The 12,617-nt window shown below is 42.3% G+C and overlaps 1 protein-coding gene and 1 pseudogene across 10 annotated transcripts in view; one reads left to right on the top strand and one right to left on the bottom strand.

Annotated features, from left to right (window-relative positions):
* The window catches only part of Osbpl6 (oxysterol binding protein like 6), a 194,222-nt gene that overhangs the window by 101,746 nt on the left and 79,859 nt on the right, over positions 1–12,617 (bottom strand). The window contains exon 1 of one of the 9 annotated variants that reach the window (XM_031370698.1): positions 7,369–7,392. The exons of the other annotated variants lie outside the window; for them this stretch is intronic. The gene's annotated coding sequence lies outside the window, so the exon portion shown is untranslated. Of the gene's footprint in view, positions 1–7,368; positions 7,393–12,617 lie in introns of those variants that run through there. 9 annotated transcript variants of the gene reach the window in all.
* LOC116090346 lies at positions 6,836–7,241 on the top strand (annotated as a pseudogene). The gene has a single exon (XR_004118656.1). The product of XR_004118656.1 is annotated as a translation machinery-associated protein 7 pseudogene (transcript).

The following is a 12,617-nucleotide window of genomic DNA, read 5'->3' as shown; positions in this document are numbered from 1 at the left end:
GTGGATTTCTGAGTTTGAGGCCAGCCTGGTCTACAGAGTGAGTTCCAGAACAGCCAGGGCTATACAGAAAAATCCTGCCTCAAACCTCCCACCCCCCAAAATTAAGAGCTGGTAGATCCAGGACTTGCTGCTTCTCAGAAGTGGAAGGCAGGAGAGTGGGGAGAAGTGGGACCACACAAGTGTTAAGTATCTGTGAAAGAGGCATTTTACTGTGCAAGCTGAAAGGTATAGGAGTGAAACTCAGAGCAGAGGGTCCCATGGCCATGCGTCAGAAAGGCAGACCCAACAGCTCTCGTGGATGAAGAGGCAGCAGATGGTCTCAGAAGGCTGCAGTAGCAAACCAGATGGGAAATGGATGCTCCAGGGTGCGGGACAAAGGAACAAGAGAACTTAATAGCCGACAGGGGAGACCCAGTCTTTATCCTCACTGATGTCTCCCTCCCTCTCTCAGTCCCTCCCTCCCTATGCTTCATTTCTGTGGTGCTGGGATTCAACTCAGCTCACTGAATCTGCAGATGCAGAACCCAAGGGTTTGATGGTTCACTTCATAAGCCACCCTAGCACGCACAGTTCACTCAACACAAAGGCTCCCCTCCTCAATCTTTTCTATGTCCACAATCTAGCCAAGTTTTCCAGCTTTTTTTTTTGTTTGCATTTAACTTTATTCAAAATTATGTTTCTCTATTAGAGGGAAAGGACTTCATTTTTTTCCAGATCCTAAAGACCAAGCAGAGAAATAATCTTGCCCTATTAAATATCAAATGATTTTCTTTTCCCCCAATTTTGTTAATCTCGTCACAAGTTCAGATCAGAATTCTGGCTATAGATTACTCAAAGGAGTCTAAAATGTTCTTATTTCCTCACTAACTTCGATCTTACATCTCAAGAGAAACTTTACAGAAAGTGCTCAGCAGTTCAGTTGAATTAAATCTTATAAAGCCACTGATAATCTCATTAGCTATAAAGCACAGTAAACATGCTACAGACATACCCTGGTCTTGTGGATGGAGTATCCTCTAGAGCTAGTCAGCAGATTTTCTCTGCCTTCAGAACCGTGAGTATTTTAAGTTGTGCAAGCCATACAGTCTACTACTTGATTCAGCTGCTCAACCCTGTGCTTCTGAGGATAGAGACAAACTGCAAAGGAATGAGCGTGGCTAAGTTCCAAGAACTATAGCAAAAGTGGCAGAACAGACTGGGTGTGGTGGCAGATACCTGTAATCTCAGCTCTCAGAAAGTTAAGGCAGGAGGATCAAGAGTTCAGGGCTAGCCCAAGCTACACAGTAAGGCCTTGTCTCAAAATGAGCAGACACCCTGTGGAAGAATTGTGCTTAATTCTTGTCTAACATTTACTCAGTTTGGCAACCTGGAGCAGTTTTTGTTTGTTTGATTGATTTTTGCTTTTTATCTTTATTCCATAATGTACATAGTTTGGATGAAGAGAGAAAACAATACTTTCAAAGAAAATATTCATTGCTAGTGATGGATAAAAGGGCAAACAAGAGGATGGAGAGATGGCTCAGTGGTTAAGAGTACTCGTGGCTCTTCTAGAGGACCCAGGTCCAGTTCCCAGCCCTCACATGGTGACCCATAACCATCTGTAACTCTACCTCCAAGGGATCTGATGTCCTTTCTGGTCTCCTTAGGCACCTTGCATGCACATGGGGTACAGAAACAGGCAAAACATTCAATATACATAAAATAAAATAAAAATTTAAAACAAGGGACAAACATAACTTGACAGATTCAAGGAGACAGGGAAGTCTGGGGTAACTTCAAAAGAGAACAGATGAACAACAAAGGAGATGCTAAATAGATTTCCGTTGACTATATAATTTAACAGTCTGAAATTTCTCAGATTCAAAGCTTCATATTACACAGGGTAGAGTCAAAAATATTTAGGCACAGGCTTAATGAAGCCTAGAGACATGTTTACTAGTGTGTGGTTTTAAATGAGATAGGGCTGAAAATCCTAGTGCCAACCTGTCACTAGCACAAATCCTAGTTCTGCCAGGTATCAGTAGCATGACTGTAATTTACAGGGCTTCTCAGCACCTCACAATCTATAAAGGAGAGCCAAGGCGTCCAGGACCTGTTAGGATTGTCTGAGGACAGAACTGATTCATACATGTAACACTTACAACTCAATAAGTGCCCGCTGTTCTTATAACTTGTTAAAAGCAGCAACTACAGGTTGCGGGAGATCTTTGCAGATCAAAATAAACTGACTTTGCCCACATATGTCTTAAGCTTTAGCCAACAGAATCATTTAGATACAGTTCTAACAACAACGGCCCTCTTCGCCAACATCTTTACCCTGGAAAGTATTTCCACCTTATGTGATTAGATTTCTCTAACCTTCCACAGCTAAAAATATCAACTGGAGACTTATCCCAGTGCACACCAGGGTTCCGTAACACAACTCTTTTAAACGGGAAAGGCATGCTCTTTCTCAGACAGAAAAATCAATAGCTTTCCCTTTGCCTCCAACCAGACCAATCCAAAAGGAGGAGGGGAAACAGGAAATTGAGAAGAAAGACAAAGGCCTTTAATGACTCAGCCTACAAATAAATCCTCATCTGTTTGCCAAAGAAAGGGAAAATCACACACCTGACCAAAGAGGGGAGCAGGGTGGCTGTCAATTCTAAAATCATCCAAGCAAAGAGAAATCAAGATACATTAGTGTGGAATGGCTGACTTCTGACTGAACTATTTGAACAACCCAGATGGAGCAGCTTCTGTCAAAATGTTTAGTCTAAATGACCATTGTGACCCATACCTCGACTACTGTTGTTATATGAACAGTATTTTGTTCTCCAAGGAACTGTCAAAAGGAACATTGTGTTCTCATTAGCAGGATTATGCTCTGACCATAAATTACGATATCAGGGTTAAAACTGCATCTAGGAATGGACAAAAAGGCTCTATTTCTTAGCCTCCTACTAAAGCGTCCTCCATCACATGCCCCCAAACCCAGCTTGTTCCAGTTTTACCTGATACACATCATAAAAGTTTCAACCACACCAACTTCTTACAAACACCCTCATCATACCTGCTCTCTGTCCACTCCATGCTTCCTCTGCCTAGAAGTCTTTCCCTCACATCTCCAAAGTGTGCATCCTATCTTAACCTTTATTTCACACCAGAGAGTGAAATTCATTCCCCACGGTCCAGCAGAAATAATTTCCCCAGATTCTTGATTTTTATTATTTATTATATTTTATTTAGATTTTTTGAGATGACTTTTGATTTTTATAATCCCTGCTCAATCCCCTTGGACTCGTAGTGCATCTTGGTCAAGATTGGCAGACACAGCTTCTTTAGAGCAGTGTCCACATCTGTTCCTTCTCTGTAAGTCCATCTGCACCATGGGCGCTCAGACTTCTCACTGAACATGCAAGAAAGGAGGCAAACTGTGCTGAGTTCATTGTGACTGATCATTACATGAAATGCACATACAGTCAGAGCTTTGCTGAAGGAAGGCTTTATTCAAACGCATATGCGAGGTGGCTGTATGGCTGAATGGTTAGGTACACTGGTTGCTCTTCTGGACAATCCAGGTCTGATTCCCAGTATCCACACAGTGGAATACAACCATCTGTAACTGCAGTTCCAGGGTATCTGATGCACTCTTCAGGCCTCTAGGCACTGCATTCACATGGTTAGGAGACAGACATGTGCAGGCAAAACAGCCATACACACACAACAAGATCAAATTCAAATAAATCCTCACTTTCCTTTTTTTTTTTTTTTTAAGATTTATTTATTTTATGTATATGAGTACATAGTTGTGAGCCTTCATCTGGTTGTTGGGAATTGACTTTTAGAACCTCTGCTCACTCTGGCCAGCCCCCCTGGCTCCAGCCCAAAGATTTATTTATTTATTTATTATTATATATAAGTACACTGTAGCTTTCTTCAGACACCCTCATCATACCTGCTCTCTGTCCACTCCATGCTTCCTCTGCCTAGAAGTCTTTCCCTCACATCTCCAAAGAGGGACAAACAGGGATGTCCAGAAGAGGGCATCAGATCTCATTACAGGTGGTTGTGAGCCACCATGTGGGTGCTGGGATTTGAACTCTTGGACCTTCAGAAGAGCAGTTGGTGCTCTTACCTGCTGAGCCATCTCACCAGCCCAAATCAATTTAATTTGCCTTTTCATGAAACAGGGAAAGGTTTACATTAGTTACAGAGCAAAAAAAAAAAAAAAAAAAAAAAAAAAAAAGCCACTGTTTGTATTCATCAGTCATTAGCCAACAACTAAGTGGTCTATTAAAAATCTCCTTTCTCCTTAACTTAACACAGGAAGTAGTTTTTATCTTTTCACCAACACAGACTCAAGGCGCTGCTTGCCTCTAGGCTTCAGATAAAGAGATCTCAGGACTTGTGTACAAAAGTGATCATTCCAATAGTCGTCTTTAATGTGCCTTGATTATTCCAAGTGTGAAAAATCCATGAGTTTGGCACTTGTCAAAGCCCAGGAGTGCCAAGACAAAAACTAACAAGAGAACGTTTACACCCTGACCATCTGATGCTACCTGGGCAGAGCCCGGCGGTCCTAACATGTCACTGGGCCCTTACTGATGTGAGTACTGAGTTGCCACATGGAGACTAGTTTCACTCCTCTGTGAGGTTCCAGGGCTGTGCTGGTGAGTGTGCACTTGCCAGATCCCTGGGCCACTTCCCACTGTCTCCGTCCCCCGCCCACAGCTCACTGCCTTCTCCCTTCACAAACTATGACATAATGAGTTTAACACTCACTCTCAGGTATGAGAGAATGTCCTACAGCCAAGACATGCCACGGCAGATGACCTGAGACCTGAACTCACACAGCAGCATGGATGGTCACAGCACTTCCTGACTAACAGTTGTATTAACAGGAAATATTCTCTTGGATGATCCATCCGGCGCAGCTTTTTGAGCAATGACATTTGGAAGAGTCAGTCTCTGATGTCACAGCCCTAGTGTCACTTGGATTCCTGCAATGCCAACAGAATCCTCGAACAAGTGGCAGGAGACTCTTAAGTATTTTGAGTGAGTCTTTAAAGCAATGTATAGTCATTACTTAAAATTATAAGCATGCCTGTGCCATGCAAACTGAGGTTAAAATAATGTTAAGATTTATATATTCAGGAAACAGCATCTAGTGGCAAGGCTATGAGTTATGCTATGGTTTGAAATTATATAATCGATACAAAAGGAGTACAAAGTGGCCTAATTGGTGATATTTTTCATATATGTCTTAATTGAATTAAGATGTGATTATTTCAAACTGTTCCACTTCCTTGGCCAGCTGCACCTGTCTTTGTCTAGGTTCCTATCTGGTTTCCACAGTTACTTTTTTTTTTCCCTCATTATACTACATCAAAATTTAACGACTAATTCTGGCACGCTGGAATTCTTATGACTAAGCTTCCTGTATTTAAGACACATTGCAGGAGCAATAAAATCAAATCAATGGGAAAGAGTCGGAGAGTGAACAATGCCATCCATTACAATGCAAAGCTGTTCAGGAAATTTAATTTGATGTTATAAACTGATAAGGAACAAATATATGGGGGGATCTATTTAGTGTTATCACACAACAGCAATCTCCTAGGAATGAGAACCAGTTTAGGGTGTAAGCAGAAGCCCAGAGTACTATGATGAGATGAGCACATGGGCCTGGGAGTTAGACAAAGGCAGAAATTCCAGCTTGGATGCTTTCAGCTCTGAAACCCAGGCAAGGTTCTTCTCCTCAGCTGCTCCTCAGTTTCCTTATCAACACAATGGGGATTTAGTTACTCTAGAGACTACAGTCAGGATCCTGTTGAGAGGCCAAACCTACTCCATCTTGGGACCAGCCTCCATCTTAAAAGAAAAAACAAAAAATCCTGAGAACTTGACCTACAGGGGAGCCCAAGTTACACCCACATATTAGGAAGGACCCCATCACTTGTCCATGGCCAGAATTACCCCCTGGCTACTTCCTAGCAATAGTTAACCAAAGATTGGTCTGATTGTTTCAGATGTACTTTCAGACCTATCCTGACTGTATATGGTCTTACTTCAGAGCACTCACCTGTCAGAGTACAATAGTTATTCAATGAGATACTCGACAGGCTAAACTCTCCTATCTCACTTTATCTCACTATAAAGCCTTGTCCCCCTAAGAGCTCCAGGCTGTACCTTACCATTCCAAGGTCAGAGATGGCGGTGTGGCCCAAGTTCAAGCTTGTAAATAAAGATTAATGCGACTGCATCAGAATTGGTTCCTTGGTGGTTTGGGGGAGTTCACAAGTGTTTCCTGGCACAACACTGTCATGTAAGGATGATCTGGTCAGTTGGTCGGTGTTGAGATTACATAGTATCTAAGCAGTGGGAACACTAGGGTACAATGTGTCACTCATGTGCTTATGGGATGCTGGGTCACACAAACCCACTGGTGCTGCCACTCAAAAGTGTAGCTTATAGTTGTGCACAGTGCATGCATGTGATACAAATGAATCGATTACTAGCTCATGCGTTTACTATACTATATTCTTTAATGTTTAGGTGTTCCCCGACTTACAGAGTTTACCTTAGGGCAGGCTGTTGATGTGGGCAGCAGCCTCAAACCTCTCCTGTTTACTATATGTCTTAATTGTATCATTTTATTTTATGCTTGACTTAATCTCTCCTGTTTTCTTTGTAATGAGTATAAAAATAATAGGCTGTACGCGCGTGCACGCGTGCACACACACACACACACACACACACACACGCACGCACACACACTATTACTGTTTGCACACTCTATAATGCTACACTGATAAAATTGCCGAATTCCCATTCTCTCAGAGTGGAAGCTCAAGGGGAGTTAAAACACAACCCATGTCCGGCATTGGATCAGGGTCTGGTGAAGGGGCTGGAGGCGCCATGTCGGGCCGGGAAGGTGGCAAAAAGAAGCCTCTGAAACAGCCCAAGAAGCAGGCCAAGGAGATGGACGAGGAAGATAAGGCGTTCAAGCAGAAACAAAAGGAGGAACAGAAAAAACTCGAGGAGCTAAAAGCCAAGGCCGCGGGGAAGGGCCCCTTGGCCACGGGTGGAATTAAGAAATCTGGCAAAAAGTAAGCTGTTCTCACATCTGAGGTGATGGTGACCCTCCTCGTCCATTCCTATTTAAACATCTGGATTCCCTGCCATAACATCTTTGCCACCTTAATAGTTAGAATGAAGTGTTATCCTGGAGCCTGTTGTACATTGTAATAAACTTTTGTTAAAAAAAGAAAGAAAGAAAGAAAGAAAGAAAGAAAGAAAGAAAGAAAGAAAGAAGGAAAGAAAGAAATGAATGAATAAAGTGACTAATGCAATGGCTCACTGTCTCTAGTGTTGAGCAGTTCCTACCTCAGCTGTGACTTTAAAGTGAACCCAGTCTGGAATCCCACCAGAGCCCACTGTTCCATCTTCATTGTACTCTGAATTCTGTACCACTTTGAATTAAACCAACTCATTTAAAAGCCTATCTATCATTTTGTGTGTGCTTGTTTTAACTAATGGGATACTTCTTCAGAGATTAGTAAAAGGAAATCGTCTTTGTAAGAAAATAAATAAAAACCACTTGCCTTTCAAAAAGAAAAAAAAACACAACCCATAATATATGGTCCAAAGCTAGCAATGCAGACTTTCTAATACAGATCACCTGAGATGAGGCTAAAACATTTGATTTTCAAAAGTAAGACCTAGCACTTCCAGAAAAACCATGAGTTGGCTGATTACTTTGACAACCCAGAAAAATTACACGTAAAATAATCACTGAAAAGTTCCGTGTCAAATATCCAACTTTTATGAGACTCAGATATAACTATGTGAAACCTAACTTCACTTCCCTGTTCTAATCACTCTCTAGTCGTGCGGCCCCAGGAAAGGGGTGTCTATTAGTGAGTTTTAAATTACTAATGCATACACTGGGCACGCCACCATCACAGCCGTCCCTTGCATCATATCCATCTATTGATTCCTCATTTATATCCTTTATGATATACCAGAACACAGCATAACAGAGTTAAATGACAGAGCTGTAACATAGTCTCCTCATCCGCATATGTAAAAGAACAGGACCTATCCAAAGCGACATGGATTAATCTAAAAAGGTGAGTGTCTCCTAAGCCACAAGGGAAAACTGAGGTTCTGTGAGGACACACTCATCTGCAAGTGCTGGAGGCCATCTTAGGACAACAACGACAAGTCTCAAGATGGAAGGCATGCTGAGGACGACAGAGGAGAGAAAGAGACAGAGAGGTCCTTTGAGGCCACCTCTGAGCCACTGCACTAATCCAGCATGACTCTGCTTTAAGTATTCTGGTTATGAGACTGAATAAATATATTTAAAAAATATAAATGAACAGAATGTTGCGTACATTGTTGAATATTCACACAAAGCAGCAATCCACAGAAATTTAAGAGTGACTTCCTGATATGCATAATATTAGTGTAGGCAATTGTCTTAGTTATGGCTTTACCGCAGTGAACAGACATTATCAGCAAGGCAACTCTATAAGGACAACATGTAATTGGGGCTGGCTTACAGGTTCAGTCCAGTATCATCAAGGTGAGAACATGGCAGCATATAGGCATGGTTCAGGAGGAGCTGAGTGTTCTACATCTTCATCTGAAGGCTACTATCAGAATACTTACTTCCAGCCAGCTAGGACTAGGGTATTAAAGCCCACACCCACATTGACACACCTACTCCAACAAGGCCACACCTCCTAATAGTGCCACTCCCTGGGCCAAGCATATACAAACCACCGCAAAGATTCATCTCAACATAAAAAGACCAAGATGGGGCTGGAGAGAGGGTTCCATAGTTAAGAGCACTGGCTGCTTTTCTAGAGGACCCAGGCTCTATTCCCAGCCCCCTCTCATGATGACTCACACTCAATTGTAATTGCAGAGCCAGGGGATCTGATGCCTGCTTTTGTCCTCTGTGGGTTATCAGGTACATATGTGGTATACAGACATTCATGTAGGCAAAACACCCATACACACAAAAATAAGTAAATAAAGTTTTGTTTTGTGTTTTTAAAGATCACTGGGTGGTTCCCATTTACATGAACCTCAAAGACAGACTAAATTAATGTGTCAGTCCAAATGGCAATTACTTGGAAGAGGGCAGGTCAGGTTGGGAGAGGCATTGAGGAAACCCTCCATGAGATCAGAAATGCTCTAGATCAGTAGTTCTCAACCTGTGGGCCGTAATCCCTTTGGTGGGGTCAAAGGACCCTTCCATAAGGATCACATATCAGATATTTACATTACAACTTTTAACAGTGGCAAAATTATGCTCTTTGTGCTTGAGATTCAAGATGTGAGTTCTCCACTTGCACCTCCAGCTGCCATACCTGCCTCTTGTTGCCATGCCTCCTTCCACTGCTCCACCATATTCTTTTTTTTGGGGGGGGGGGTGCAGTTTTCGAGACAGGGTTTCTCTGTGCAGCCCTGGCTGTCCTGGAACTCACTCTGTAGACCAGGCTGGCCTTGAACTCAGAAATCTGCCTGCCTCTGCCTCCCAAGTGCTGGGATTAAAGAGGTGCGCCACCACAGCCCGGTGTCTACCAGATTCTTATCTCTCTGGAATCATAAGCCAAATAAACACTCTCTTCCTTAAATTGTCCAGGCTGTAGCACTTTATCACAGTGACAGGAAAGTAACTAATTAGGTCACTAAAGGCCTGTGTGGTTTATAGCTTATATTATTCCATGAAAATCAGAAATACACACATAGGACCATGACAGCTCACCAGTCCCAATGTGGTGCTCAGGGTTGGCAATCAGTGTGTCAAACTTTGGAATGATCTGTCTTTGCTTCTCTTTGCCTGATCCCATACCACATAATCTAATTTAAATTTCTATGAATTTTCTATTTTATCTGACTGGAAAATTCTTCTTTCCTTTTATTTGTCATATGGTTAATTTCTGCTTCTATTATTGCTGTTGTTGCTGTTGCTGTTGTTTTTCAAGACAGGTGGTTTCTTTGTTTGTTTGTTTGTTTGTTTGTTTTCTGTATAACCCTGGAGGTCCTGGAACTCACTGTTTGGGGATTTTATTTGGTTTGGTTTGGTTTGGTTTGGTTTTCCCCAATCTGGTTACTTTCAGTTCAATCTAACTAGCAATCCTCAAGGAAAATGCTCTGATTTTGTCAGCTAGGCTAGATCCTTCTGTTAGCCAGTCTCATGGCATCTATATTTTTTACTATAGCTCTTATCAGTTGGCAATTAGAGATCTTGAACTTTCTTCAGCATACAGTGCATCCCTTAGTCTAAGTCTCTCAAGGCTACATGGTGTTCATGGAGTATGCTGGCAAGAGTATTTCAAAGTTCCAGCAGAACAAAGGAAGGAACTGGGGAGGAAGGAAAGGAGAAAGTGGGGAGCAAGAATGACAACGAGGTGGGAGACTTGAGAAATGAGTGCACACCTCTCTCTGCCATGTCAGACTTGAGCTAGTAGTAGGCAAAGCTTCTCATGATAGACTCCTTTCAACACCAAAAGGCTGTCATCCACCCAAGGGCTGGCCAGTGCTTTCCAATGCAAAGCCACCATTAGAGAGTCAGTGGCCTCTCACATAGCTGAGAGACAATTATCCAAGCCTAGAAATGGAGCCTAAAAGTAAAAATAAACTTAAGGATCCTGAACACACTTTAATCTCGTGTTTAGTCATTTTATAAAACACATGCACATTTTAATGAAAGCAAAGATTAGTATAAAATTCTAAGAAAAATTGGTGAAAAACCTCTGTATCCTAATGGTCTCCTTTGACCTGTCTCTATACCAGCAATTCGTAATGTAAAAGCCAAGGAGCCCTTGGAAGGTGCATAGTTATTACAAGGGACCTGAAAATGTACACAGAGTCCAGGCATTCCCTATGCAGGGAATCCATAAAACCTCCATTATTACCATGTTGAAGATGATGACAATTTCATGTCCACCATACTCCAAATAGTTTAAAGTCATGCCACCTAGAAACTGGGTATAATTTGGTTCTGTTTTCTATTGTCTTGATGGAAGAGGCCCACTTGCTCAATGCAACCTCATTACTCTATCTGAGCTGAAATTGTTTCCAAACTTATTCGGAGACTCATGGTGCATGCAAAGGGCTATCTATGCTGCCTAACCTAGTACTTGGAGGAATGTGATGGAGATTCATGAATACACACTAGGAGATGCTAAAGGAGACAGTGCTGCAAAAATTATAATGATCACTTTTTTTTTAGTTTTTTTTTTTCAAGATAGGGTTTCTCTGTGTAGCCCTGTCCTGGAACTCACTCTGTAGGCCAGGCTTGCCTCGAACTCAGAAATCTGCCTGCCTCTGCCTCCCAAGTGCCACCACTGCCTGGCAATGATCACTTTTGACATCTTCATAAGAAGATGTGCTTCAAGTCAAGCAATCACAATTTACTTTTCCTGCATATGAGCGTTACTTCTTGGTTAGATGATTTGCAGAGCTGAAAGATCTTACTGAGCAAAGAAGTGGGAACTCACCAAGATAGTGAGGCTGGCATCCCAGGTTACAGTTCTACTGTGGATCCTAATGAGAGGACCTGTTGCAGACAGCTCCCCAAGTTTCGTGTAAGATAGGTAAGTTCAACTTTCTGACACGGTGGCAGAGTACCACAAAACTTGTGCTTAAGAATCATGTGAAAAGATTGGGGAGGAAATCTAATGTTTTAACTAAGTTTACAATTTTCTGTTGGGTCACACTAATAGCTACCCTTGACTCTGCCATTTCAGTGTCATGAGGTTTGATCTTTACCTGTAAACCAAGGATGCCAGGCTGCTAGAGGGCTCCGACGGTCTCCTCTGCATGCTCTTCTCAGATCACATTAACACACTGTTTTAGGAGGGCTCCACTGTAATCCTATTTCTCATCTCAGAAAAAAAAATCTCTAAAACTTTGGAACTGTGACATACTACAGGTATTGACAAGGATTAATGAAGCTCAGGGCGTGGGGGTTGGGCACTATCTGGAACTGGACACACTTTCTCTAGCTGTGAACTTTAAACCCTTACTGCACTCCTTAACTACCTCCCATATTTTCAAAACCAGTAACCCAAGTTAGATAGACTTTGACATTTGATATGTTAGATACACGGTTTCAAGTGAATGGCATCCATGTGAACCTCTGTCCTCTACTACTGACATTCAATGTAGATCTCAGGGACAGTGAGCACAGCTGCCACTGCCCAGACACTACATGTAAGCTGGTACTTGGAGCACGCCTTTAATCCCAGCACTTGAGAGGTAGAGGCAGGCGGATTTCTGAGTTCGAGGCCAGCCTGGTCTACAGAGTGAGTTCCAGCACAGCCAGGGCTGTACAGAGAAACTGTCTCGGAATAAAAAAAAAAAAAAAAAAAAAAAAGAAACTCAAACACTGTCAGGTCTCCTTTTTAGAGATCTCCATGGGATCCCAGCATCCTAGAGGGAAGCCATTAAGCTGTTAGAATATTAAAAGGAATTCAGCTCATGACACAAAGCATTTCAGTGTTGTCTATTTCAAAACATTATCAATCCTTCTCTTTAAAAATGAATTTTAGGCCCCAGTCACTGAGCCGCCGCCGAGGACTCAGCTGCCTCCCCCTCGAGCCCCCTCGCTTCCC

This window comes from Mastomys coucha, unplaced genomic scaffold (genome assembly GCF_008632895.1).
Source record: "Mastomys coucha isolate ucsf_1 unplaced genomic scaffold, UCSF_Mcou_1 pScaffold15, whole genome shotgun sequence".
NCBI lineage: Eukaryota > Metazoa > Chordata > Mammalia > Rodentia > Muridae > Mastomys > Mastomys coucha.
Note: the sequence above shows the minus strand (reverse complement) of the source record. Positions and strands in the feature narration are given on the sequence as shown.